The sequence below is a fragment of the Phocoena sinus genome, chromosome 15 (assembly GCF_008692025.1).
Source record: "Phocoena sinus isolate mPhoSin1 chromosome 15, mPhoSin1.pri, whole genome shotgun sequence".
Taxonomy (NCBI): Eukaryota; Metazoa; Chordata; class Mammalia; order Artiodactyla; family Phocoenidae; genus Phocoena; species Phocoena sinus.
Window position 1 is genome coordinate 84,051,746 of NC_045777.1, and position 11,915 is coordinate 84,063,660.

The 11,915-nt window shown below is 44.8% G+C and overlaps 1 long non-coding RNA gene across 3 annotated transcripts; it reads right to left on the reverse strand.

Moving 5' to 3' along the window:
- Positions 1-4,423: 4,423 nt before the first annotated feature.
- Positions 4,424-11,174, reverse strand: LOC116740999. 3 transcript variants are annotated; one of them, XR_004345999.1, is made up of 3 exons: positions 10,334-11,174; positions 7,319-7,454; positions 4,424-6,245 (listed from the first exon to the last, which is right to left on the reverse strand). It is a non-coding gene; the product is annotated as an uncharacterized LOC116740999 (long non-coding RNA). The 3 variants fall into 3 exon arrangements; XR_004345997.1 differs by having other exon boundaries at positions 7,319-9,735; XR_004345998.1 differs by having other exon boundaries at positions 4,424-5,774; positions 6,203-6,245; positions 7,319-11,174.
- Between the last annotated feature and the right edge of the window lie 741 nt (positions 11,175-11,915).

Consider the following 11,915-nt stretch of genomic DNA (forward strand, 5'->3'; position numbering starts at 1 on the left):
TACAGAACAGACACAAAGAAGACAGCAGTCAAATTCAACATCCTGATGTCAAGTTAAGCCTCATTGGAGGTTACATGTCAGCAGAATCATGAAAAATAAATTGTTCTGATGTTTGAAGGATATTCCTATCAAGAGGCATGGCCTGAGCAAAGGCAAGGAAAATCTGGTAGGAACTGCAAATATATGACAGTAGGGAATGATAGTATAGAGTATAAGGGGAATGTGTGTGTGTGTGTGTGTGTGTGTGTGAGAGAGAGGTCAGATCATAGGACAAACAAAGGGTTTTTCATACGTGCAATGGGGACTCCATCACAGTATTTAAGAAGGGGAGTTACCAAAGACAAACTGATGTGGAAGGTCACGGCATCACTGAGGTGGGAATCACTGGGAGGGAGAGAATGAATGAAATTCGGGTACAATTATAGGGAATTCTCTGGCAGCCCAGTGGTTAGGACTCCGTGTTTCCACTGCAGGGGGCACGGGTTGGGGAACTAAGATCCTGCAAGTCACATGGCGCAGCCAAAAAAAAATAATAAAAATAAAGTTCGGGTACAATTATAATCATCAACATGTGATATGGTCAAAATTAAGGTGGCAACAAGAGGAAAGCAGAGAAAGGATTCCATGTACACAGAACAGGGCTTGGCTCCCCTTCCCTTTCATTCTCCTTTTCTCTCTCTCTGAATGAACTAAGGACCAAAATTACAATTTTAATTTATACTGAGTATTATATATATATATAATGTTAGTGTGTAAATCATTTTAAATATTTGTTTAGAAGTTAAAAGGCTAAAGTGTAAGAGTAATTATCTCAGATTTGTTAATGGAAACAATGTAAAAGGAAGTAAAATCTGTCATAACAAAGTGGAGGGGGGAGTAAAGTGCAGAGTTTCTGTATGCGATTGAAGTTAAGTTGTTATCAGGTTAAAACAGACTGTTAACACTATTAAATATTCAATGCAAGCCTCATGGTAACCACAACAAAATCTACAGTAGGTACACAAAAATAAAGAGAAAAATTATATCACTACCAAAACTATCCTCAAACCACAACAAAGAGGAAGAGACGAACAGGAGAACTACAAAACAGAAAACAGTTAGCAAAATGGCAATAGTAAGTCCTTACCTATCAATAATTACTTTAAATATAAGTGAACTAAACTCCTCAAATTAAAACACATACTGTGGCCAAATGGATAAAAAAGCAAGACCCAACAATTTTCTGTCCACAGGAGACTCACTTTAGATATAAGGGCACATGTTGGGTGAAGGGATGGAGAAAGATATTCCATGCAGATGGTAATCAAAAGAGAGCAGGTCTGGCTATACTTATATCAGACAAAATAGACTTTAAGTCAAAAACTATCACAAGAGACAAAGTCATATAATTATAAAAGGGTCCATTCAACAGGAAGATGTAACAATTATGTATGCACAGACCATCAAAGCACCTAAATATGTGAAGCAACATGGACAAATCAGAAGAGAGAAATAGACAGCAACACAATAATAGTAGCAGACTTAAATACTCCATTCTCATCCAGACAGAAAACCAACAAGGAAAGAGCAGAACTGAACAACACTATAGACCAAATAGCCCTAAAAGATATATACAGAACATTCTACCCAACAGCAGCATAATACTCATTCTTCTCAAGAGCACACAGAACGTTCTCCAGGATGGATCATATGTTAGGACATAAAGGCAAATCTTAACAAATTTAAGAAGACTGAAATTATTCACAAAGCTAGAAATCAATAATAGTAATGAAAATGGGAAAAAATTTAATACATGGAAATTAAATAACCACACTCTTAAACACCACTGGGTCAAAGAAGAAATCAAAAAGGAAATTAGAAAATATCTCAAGACAAATGAAAATGAAAACATAACAAACCAAAACTTAGGAGACGTAGCAAAAGCAGCACTAAGAGGCAAGTTTATAGCAATAAACACCTACTTTTAAAAACAAGATACCAAACAAACAACCTAACTTTGCACCTTTAGAAAAAGAACAAACTAAGCCCAAATTAGCAGGGTTTTTTGAAAAGATAAAATTGAGAAACCCATAGCTAGACTAAGGGGAAAAAAAGAGAAGACTGGAATATATAAAATCAGAAATGAAAGAGGAGACATTACAACTCATGCCACAGAAATAAAAAGGATCATAAGGACTATGATGAACAATTATACACCAACAAATTGGACAACCTAGGAGAAATGGATACATTTCTAAAAAAAATACAACCTAATACTGAATCAAGAAGAAATAGAAAGCCTGAGCAGACCAGTAACAAATAAAGAGAATGAAGAAGTAACCAAAAAACTGTCAAACTGTCAACAAAGAAAAGCCCAGGAACTTTATGAGTGAATTCTACCAAAAATTCAAAGAAGAATTTGTACCAATCTTTCTTAAACTCTTCCAAAAAACAGAAGAGGGAATCCTTCCAAACTCATTCTATGAGGCCAGCATCATCCTGATATCAAAACCAAAGATACCACAAGAAAACTCAGGCCAATATCCCTGATAAACACAGATGCAGAAATCCTCAACAAAAGACTAACACAGCAAATTCAACAGCACGTTCAAAGAATCATAAACCATGACCAAGTAGGATTTATCCGTGGGATGCAAGGATGGTTCAACATATGAAAACCAATCACTGTGATTCACTACATTAACAGAATGAAGGATAAAAGTCACATAATCATCTCAACAGATGCATAAAAAGCATTTGACAAGATTCAACACCCTTTTATGATAAAAACTCTCAACAAATTAGGTATAGAAGGAACTTACCTCAACACAATAAAGGCCATTTATGAAAAGCCCACAGCTAACACCACACTCAATGGTGAAAAGCTGAAAGCTTTCCCTCTAAGTTCTGGAACAGGGCAAGGATGCCCACTCTTGCCTCTCCTATTCAACACAGTACTGGAAGTCCAGCCAGAGCAATTAGGCAAGAAAAAGAAATAAAAGGCATCCACATCAGAAATGAGGAAATAAAGGTATCTGTTTGCAGATGACGTTATCTTAGTGCAGGGTATCAAAGAGATGTCTATATTCCCATTTCATTGCAGCATTATTCACAATAACCCAAGAGATGGAAACAGCCCAAGTGTCCATCAGTGGGTGAACGGATAAAGAAAATGTGGTGTGTGTGTATGTGTGTGTATATATATATATATATATATACACAATGAAATATTATTCAGCCATGAGAAAGAAAATCCCACCATTTGTGACAACATAAATGGACCTGAAGGACATTATGCTAAGTGAAATAAGCCGGACAAATACCACAATGATCTCACTCTTATGAGGAATCCCAAATAGTGAAATTCATAGAATTAGAGAGTAGCATGGTGGCTACCAGGGGCTGGGAGGAGGGGGAAATTGGAGGGTTGGTCAAAGGATTCAAAGTTTCAGATGTGGAAGATGAGAAACTTCTGGAGATCTACTCTGCAGCATCATGCCTGTGTTTAACAATACTGTATTGTATACCTAAAATTTTGCTAAGAGGATAGATCTTATGTTAAATGCTCCTACCTCAAAAGAAAAAAAGTTATAAAGGTGGGGGGAGGGGAATTTTTGGAGGCAATGGATAAGTTTATGGCCTTAACCGTGGTGATGGTTTCATGGGTGTACACTTATCTGTAAACTCATCAAATTGTGTACATTAAATATGTACAGATTGAATGTCAATCATACCTCAAAGTGGTTTAAAAAAATAAAAATTTCTAATAGTCACTTTTAAACAGTTAAAAAAAAAAAAGAATTTTAATCCCTCTTTAACCTAATCTATCCAAAATATAATTTCAACATATCATAATTTTAAAATCACTGATATAGTTTTCATTCTTTTTTAATCATATCACATCTTCAAAACCTGGTGTGTATTTTCCACTTAAGGTACATCTCAATTCAGACACTATTTTCAGTTTCACTTTGCTGAAATGTAGTCCTATCAAAACAAAGTTGTGTTTCCTGAAAAAATATTTACTCTGATTCAGTTTTTAAATTGAAATGTAATTGAAAATTTCAGACCCACAGTCACATCAACCACACTTTGGATGCTCGGTATCTACCTGTGGCTACTGGCTACCGTGATGGACAATGCATGTCTAGAACACATCAATACTACTGGATTCCTTTGCTGGGAATTTGCTATTGGTAGATAAAACTACAGTTTAATCATTAAGGGCCCAGTTCTATGTCTGTCTGTCTGCCTGCATTCAGATCCCAGCTCCATCGCCTAATGGATTTTAACATCTCTAGCCTCAGTTTGTTCACCTGTAAAATGAGGGAAGGAGTTAATGGTAATATCTATCTCACAGGTTTATTCATGAAACAATATACGAAAAACACAGAGACCGGCACATAAGTGCTCAACAGATAGTTTTATAAGCTTTATTGGCATCATCTTTATCACACATAGCCATAACAGGGAGAAGCTCCCAGTGAGACTTGGTTTCCTACAAAACAAAAGTTTCCCCCAGAAGACACCAAATGAAACCTCCAGCTTCACATACAGGTCTGACAGCCTCATGTTGTGGTCAGCTCTCTCCTCTGAGGAGGCTGTGGTGTCACCACCTGGTTTTCAACCTCTCAGATTGGTCCTGTCCCAGATATTCCTGGTATCAGATATCCAGATAGTCCCAGCTTTATTAAGCACAGACACTCCCATCAAGACAGGTCCCTATACTTGAAACTAACACAACACTGTAAGTCAACTATACTTCAATTTAAAAAAAAAAAAAAGCGCCTGTAGATAGAGCATTCTGCAGCAAAAAAGACAGGTCCCTGAGCTCAAAACCAACACCCTGTGAATGCTTGCCTTCCTGGAGTGGACAGCTGCAACGTTTATCCACCAGGTCTCATCTTCCTCTGGGACTAACATCCTCCTTCCTCCCCACCCCAAGCACATGGTGCTCCTGGGAGCGCCCCTCTGCAGACCCAGCCCCTCAGCCCTCGAACTAAGCAGGACCAATCCCAATCTTTCCCAAAGATCTTTCAAACCGGCCCTATGAAAGGAGACTTCGTCCCATTCTGCGGCAGAGCTTGTCGATGTGAGAGCTGATGGCCACCCTATTTCCGGCCATACGGATGAAGTCGGCATGAGAAAAGGAGTCACAGAAACAGGGACAAGAGAACAAGAGAGACACCTGGTGAGATCTGGGTCCCTGGGCGGAACTCTCCCAGGCCCAGCTGCACGCCTGCTCTTCCCAGTTTGGGGTGCTGCCTAGATTTTTGTTTTTGTCCTCAACTAGCTCTAGCTGGGTTTCGCGCTCTTGTTACTTCCAGGATTCTGACCAGTGCACTTCAAGTTCATGCAACCCTAGAGCCCGGGGTAAAGAGGGAGGCCCTTTAGGAACAGAGGCATGTGAGAATGACCGGCTGACAGAACACAACGACATCGTGATGTCTGAAGAAAGATAATGACGACCAGTGAGAAAGGACGCGAGGGAGGTCAAGGGCAATGGGTGAGGTCTAAGTCACGGAGAGAGAAGGAGGCAGGCGAGCTCGCACAGTCTTCCCTCCTGCCCCTGCCGAAGACGGAAGCTTTGAGCTGTTTAAGCTCCATCTGTGTCAAAAATGATTATGAACAGCAGTTTGAAGCACATGCCACTCACTCGTCCCTCTAGATCACGCAGTGTTTTATCTAGGTCAGTGTGAACCATAACACAGCTCTTTATGCAGACCTGAGTGTCTGGATTCCTCCAACAACTGTAATCACAGATTTCTGCACTGGCACAACATCCATTCTTTATACTGGAAAAAAAAAAGTCACAGGAGATCTGCTGTTGTGTTTATCTGAACGTTGCTATCATTGAGGAACCTGCCTGCTATATCTCACGTATGAAGACCCATCACATAAATGTCTCAATATCCTAAAAAGCTTTATTCCCCCTGGGAAGGTGATAGGCTTGTCCCAGACAACACAAGTCATATATGGGATGGAATCTGTCTTTTTAAAGTGCCGGGCATGTCAGGCATAAATTCAGAGCGCAGCTAATAAACCGCAGCAGCCTCTGTACTGCCCCCACCCTGCCTTTCCCATGGCCTTGATCGTCCGCTCTCTTCCTATGTTCACGGATCCTGATTTCTGTTTGCATTGTGTTTGACTGGATTAATTCTTACAAGCATCCTGAAATCCATGGTAAAACAAGAAGCGCAGTTGAAAGAAATGCCACACTCACCTGGCACATGGTCCTTCCTTGCTGGTCTGGGAAAAGCAGACACCTGTGGAGGCAGAGGTTGGGGTGGGGGGAGAAGAGGACATGAGAGGCCAAGCTTGCCTCCAGCCTCAGAATCAACTGCTCTAACACCCCAGGCACGGGGTGGCATGGGGGCTCCTCCCAAGAACCCCGTTTATCAGAGCAAAGCCCTCACCTTGGAATGTGATGGGGACCCAACTTTGAGGCTTGAACCTGAATTATTTTTCTACTTAATGAATACACGTCCCTGAGTCGCAGTAATAAATGTGTAATTTACTACCCTCCCCTGCCACTACCCAGAAATGTAATTAATAGAAATTTATTCTGAAGAAACAGTCATGAGTTCGGGCAAAGATTTAGCAGCCAAGATATTTATTACAATCTGGTAAAACTCTGAGAAAACAGAAATAACTAAATATCCAACTATAGAGGACGAGTTAAATGAATATACCACAACCAAAGAGAAATAAACGTCATGTAGCTAATAAAAATAAAACCATAGAAGACAATTTATCGATCGTATACTGGCAACTGAAAAAGGTGGTTGAAAACTATTTGATCTCACACACACACACACACACACACACACACACACACACTCACACTCACACAGAACAGTCTCTGAAATGATGTAAGACAAAATGCAAGTAGTAGTTAGCTTTGCATACTTGGATGATGCCCAATTTTACATTTTTTTCTTTGTACTTAGATGAATCTTCTAAGCTCTTCTATGACAAATGGGCATTTCATATATGATCATGCCTTTAAAATTATCGTTTTAAAAATATCTGTGGCCTACTAATCTTCTAACCCAAAGCTTCTATCACCATTCCTGCCCCTGGTGTTGAGGAAATTCACAGGAAAATATAAAAATGGGTTCTAGAAGGTGGAGTCCATTCAATGGCACTTAGCTAAGGCAACTGGAGGTCTATTAACCTGGGGCGATCAGTGCTATCCGTGGATCCTGCTAAGTTTTGTTTGCTTCTCCTCTCGTAGATGTAGTTTCTCGACAGTAAATTTTATTATTAAGACCTGTTCTGGGCTGAACTGTGCTCATCTCTGCCCAGGAAGTGGTCCCGGTCTGGCTCTGCCACTTACCAAATATGGGACAAGATCTGATGACTTCTCCTGAGCCCTCCTCCTTTCCTCATTTTCCCAGGGAACCGGAACACGAAGGTTCAGGAGCAAATTTACTGTGGCTGGAAGCATCAACTGGACCCCACACCTATCTCTCCTGAATAGACACGAGGTTGGTCCTAGGTTAAGTTCCTACTCAGGATAGAGACACACTGGAGTTTGATCCAAGAATTCTGCAGAGACACTAAAACTCTAGAATTATAGAAACTCCATAAAGAATTCTGAGGGTGTCTTTTTTAAAAAAAATTGGAGGCTACCTAAGTGCTTAAAAATAAGAGATTGGTTAATAAATTATGATACAATTAAAGCATGCCAAGCTATGAATCAACTTAAAATATTATAAATATTTGACATGGAATGATCTTCCAACAACACCAGCAAGTGAAAAAAGCAGGATACGTAGCATATGATTCACAGATGCGTAACAGGAGAATGGATGGGATTTTTTCCCACGTGCCTGGAAATTTCAGCTAAATCCCAAACACCCCAAGTTCTAAGGAGGAGCGTCCAGACACACCCTAACAGATTCCTTCCTTTGGGGGAGGGAAATTATCGAAGGAGAGCTGTCTATTGAGCAAGTGTACCGCGGGGCTTGCCCCCCATCCTAGTTGGGGATTGCTCCCCTTGCAAGCCAAGAGGGGGTGTGCTCCAAGAAAACTGTTCATGGGTGCTGGAGGGAGCCTGGAAAAAGGGAGAACTACACCCCCAGGCTGGCGTATGTCCAGCTGCAGAAACTCCCCACAGGGGGGCTCCTTTGAATGTTTAGGGCATGCAGGAACCCAGAAACAGGAGCCAGCTTTCCAGCTGAAGAATTCAGAAGTCAGAGGCTCCCCACGGCAGCCAGGGGAGGGGAGGGCGCAGGAGCGGAAGCCAGCTGCACGTTTGCTGGATCAAGGATGGGAGGGTTCCCGGGGGAGCCAAGTGGATGGTGGGGGAGCTAAGTGGGCTTAAAGTCCTACTGCAGGGGTGCTGATGGAGCCGGCTGCTGGCAGGGTGAAGAGAGCAGGTCCTGAGGGGCAGGACCACTGAGCCAAGAGCATGGAGGTCTGCAGAGAGCCACTGCTGGTGTCCCAGGCTGGGCACCCCGACAAAGGGCCATCACGTGGCCTCCTGCAGAGTTGAGGGCAGCCAGCACTAGGCAGGTGAGAGCTACAAATAACACCAAGCAGGGGAAAATTTGAGCTATTTTTTCCTCTACTCTCCCCTCCTCATACCCTGACCCTGGAGGAGAAAGGAGGGAATCCAGTGAGAAGGAAGAATCAAGGAGCAGAGACAGAACAGATCACATTCCCTTCCCATGGTGAGGCCCCAGACCTCTGGCTCCACACAGGGGAGGGAGAAGCTGGAGACTGGGCATGAGAGTAAGATGTTCACAGACAGTTGGCAACGGAGGGGGGCCTATTCTATTATAACCTGAAGTGACCCAACAGCTACGGGGTTCCCTGAGATAGCATCCTGGAGGGGAAGTACAATGGGTTGAATTGTGTTCCCCCAAAAGCTCTGTCGAAGTTTTAGCCCCCAGGACCTCAGAACATGACCTTACTTAGTAAGAGGGTCTTTGCAGACGATCGAGTGAAAATGAGGTCACTGGGGTGGATCTTAACGCAATATGGCTGCGTCCTTATGAAAAGGGGAAATTTAGACACAGAGACACAGCGAGAAGTCCATGCGAAGAGAAAGACAGAGGTCAGGGTGATGCAGCAGAAACCACGGATTGCCAGCAGAGCTCCAGAAGCTCGCGGAGAGGCCTGGAGCAGGTCCTCCTCCCTCATGGCCTCAGAGGAACCAACCCTGCCCACACCCTGATCTCAGACTTCCAGCCTCCTGAACTGTGTGAGACTCAATTTCTGTTGTGTAAGCCACTCAGTCTGTGGTACTTGTGATGGCGGCCCCAGGAAGCTAATACAGGAAGGCGGGCCCAACAGCGTGGATCAAAAACAGTGGTCTGTGACCCTCTACTCCATTTCCTGCTTCATCGTCATGGAATGGGTTTTCATAAACATGTAAAGAAAAAAATTCTATAGAAAACACGCAAAATGTTAGCAATGGTTACCTTCACGCGGTAGGATTTGTTTTTCACATTTTCTGATTTTTTCAACGGTAAACGTGCTCATTGTTTAATACTTAAGTATGGCATAAAAATATACATATATCATCTTACTGGGTTCTCTCTCCATGACCTCCTATCAGAGTCCTGCCCCTGGAGGAGAGGAAATCCGTGAGAAGGTCTGAAGGGGTGGAGGGTGGGGAGGGGCGGGGCTTAGCGATGAGGGCCCCGCCCAGCCTCCTCCGGACAGGAGCCCTGGGGGCTAGTGCTGGCTCGGCCTCTAGTAAGCTGGGTGGCTCTGAACACCTCTCTCACGCCCATTTTCTTTCGTCTTTAACAGGAGAAGGAAAAACGAAATACTCTTAGGTTAAGAAAGCAACGTCTGGGCCTTGACTCAACTGGAAGGGCGGGTGGGGTTAGAGGTCACTAGAAGTCAGGTGCGGAGGTGACGGTGGGATGGGAGGAGCTACACATCTAGCTGGATGGACAGCAGAGAATGAGAGTAAACGTTAATGAGTGGAGAGAAATTGGTGGTTGGGGGGTTCACCCTCAGAGCCATGGGGGTCCCTTCCTGCTAGTTCATGCTTCTCACGCCCTAAAGCAAGAGACCCCCCTCTCCTCCTACCAAACCTTCCCCTAAATCAAGTCCTAGATGATCCCCTAAGGCAATGACATCACCCCAATTCTGCCTGCAAAGCGGGTCCCGGGCTGTTGTAGGCGCACTTTTCGGGGGGCTGCCCCAGATTGTGAGCCTCCAACTTCAGCCCTAAGCTACGGAGCGGGATGAGAGAGGGATCCCCCTTGGCAAGGAGATGGCTGCTCCCCGGGTCACCTTCCCTACGAGAATTTTTCTACACTGGGACGCCTGGGATTTGAGGACCGGGACCTATTCTGATCGACACAGCTCTGCTCTCTTGCTGAGGACTTACCGTCAGCTGGAGGCTCAGCTCCGGCCTCCGAGACTCTGCAGGTAGAAGCGGGTAGAAAGACGCTTGAATATGCAGACAGGACAGAGCCGCCCTGGCTACAGTCCGATTCTAAGCCTTTGCAAAGACAGTAAGAAAACCTGCAAATAAATAGACGACATAGTGAGACTTGGGTCAAAATATCGGCAGGGCACTTTACCTCTGAGTTGGAAACGGATGGGGGTCAGAGGGGGAGTCTGGAAGAACGAAAGCCCAAGAAGGAGCCGGTGCATCGTCTCTGGCTTTGAAGACAGATGTGAGTGTGAGAAGATGCTGAGACAGGCCCTCAGCCGACAGCGGGCAGGGACACAGGGGCCTCCGAACTAAACCGCCAGAAACTCACTTCCCCTGACCCCGAACTCCTGGAGCGTACTCTCCCCCGGAGCCCCGGAGAAGAGGCCGCCCCGTCCAGTGCCTTGATTTTGGCCTTGGAGACCCGAGCAGAGAGCGTGGCCATCCCACTGCGACGTCTGGCCTCCGAGCTGTGAGCTGCTTTAAACCACTAAATGTGTGGTGATTTGTTTTGTTATACAGATAAGAGGAAGAACACAGACAGGGCGGAGCTGGAGACCACGTGGAGACTCCCTGGGTAGTGAAGGCCTACAGGAGGGGAGTGGCTGCCATTGCTGGAAACGCGGGAAGCCCCATTCTTCCCGAAATTTCTCTCCTGAGGAACAAAAGCCCTGTGTTGCTGGGGGAAGGTTAGCAAAACCCTGTTGCTCCCAGAGCACTGGTAAGACCCACCGCATGTGGCAGGAAAAAGAAACAAACACACACTATCCCCATGGGAGAGGGGCAGACATAGGTCCTGGGCTCAGACTTTTAGAGCCTCCAACCTCGCGGGGAGGGGCAGCATCCCCAAGACCCCACGGCCCGACTGAGACACAAAGAGCACCCTGCCCCGCCTCCAGCAGGCCAGCCAGCACCGAGGAGCAGGCGGGGGAGTGCCAGCAGGAGGAGAGTCAAGGGGCACGGGGGGGGGGGGGGGGGGGGTGGGGGCTGGGGGCGGGGAGGGAAGCCGGCCTTGAAGGGGGGGCCAGCAACCAGCCGGCTCCAAGCACAGAGCCACGCCAGCCGAGGCTGACAGTAACCATAGCGACAACAAATGCCAGCCTTGCGCAACTGGTAACTGCTGACCAGTCTTATCGCAACCAAACTCCTGCACTCCCAGCTCCGCATTCTGAAACGGCCCAGCAGAAGTCTCCCACACACAATGCGCGGCATTCATTTTAAAAATTCGGAGACAGACAAAAAACAAGAAAGAACGACCCACTGGAAGGAGACAAAGCAATGACCAGAAATCAACTCGATCTTAGGTCCGTGTCCCCAGCAAATGTACACGATACATACGCAGCTCAAATGCACTTGAACACTGACGCGACGCAACGAGGAGAAACTGACAAATCGTCAATCGCAGCAAAAAGAGTTTAGTATATACTTTTAGAAACGAAGATCTAATATTCAAAAAAACCCCAGTAAGAATATATAAGATGTGAATAACAATTTAAAAGCTTGACCTATTGGATCAGACAGAAGAATGAACTCA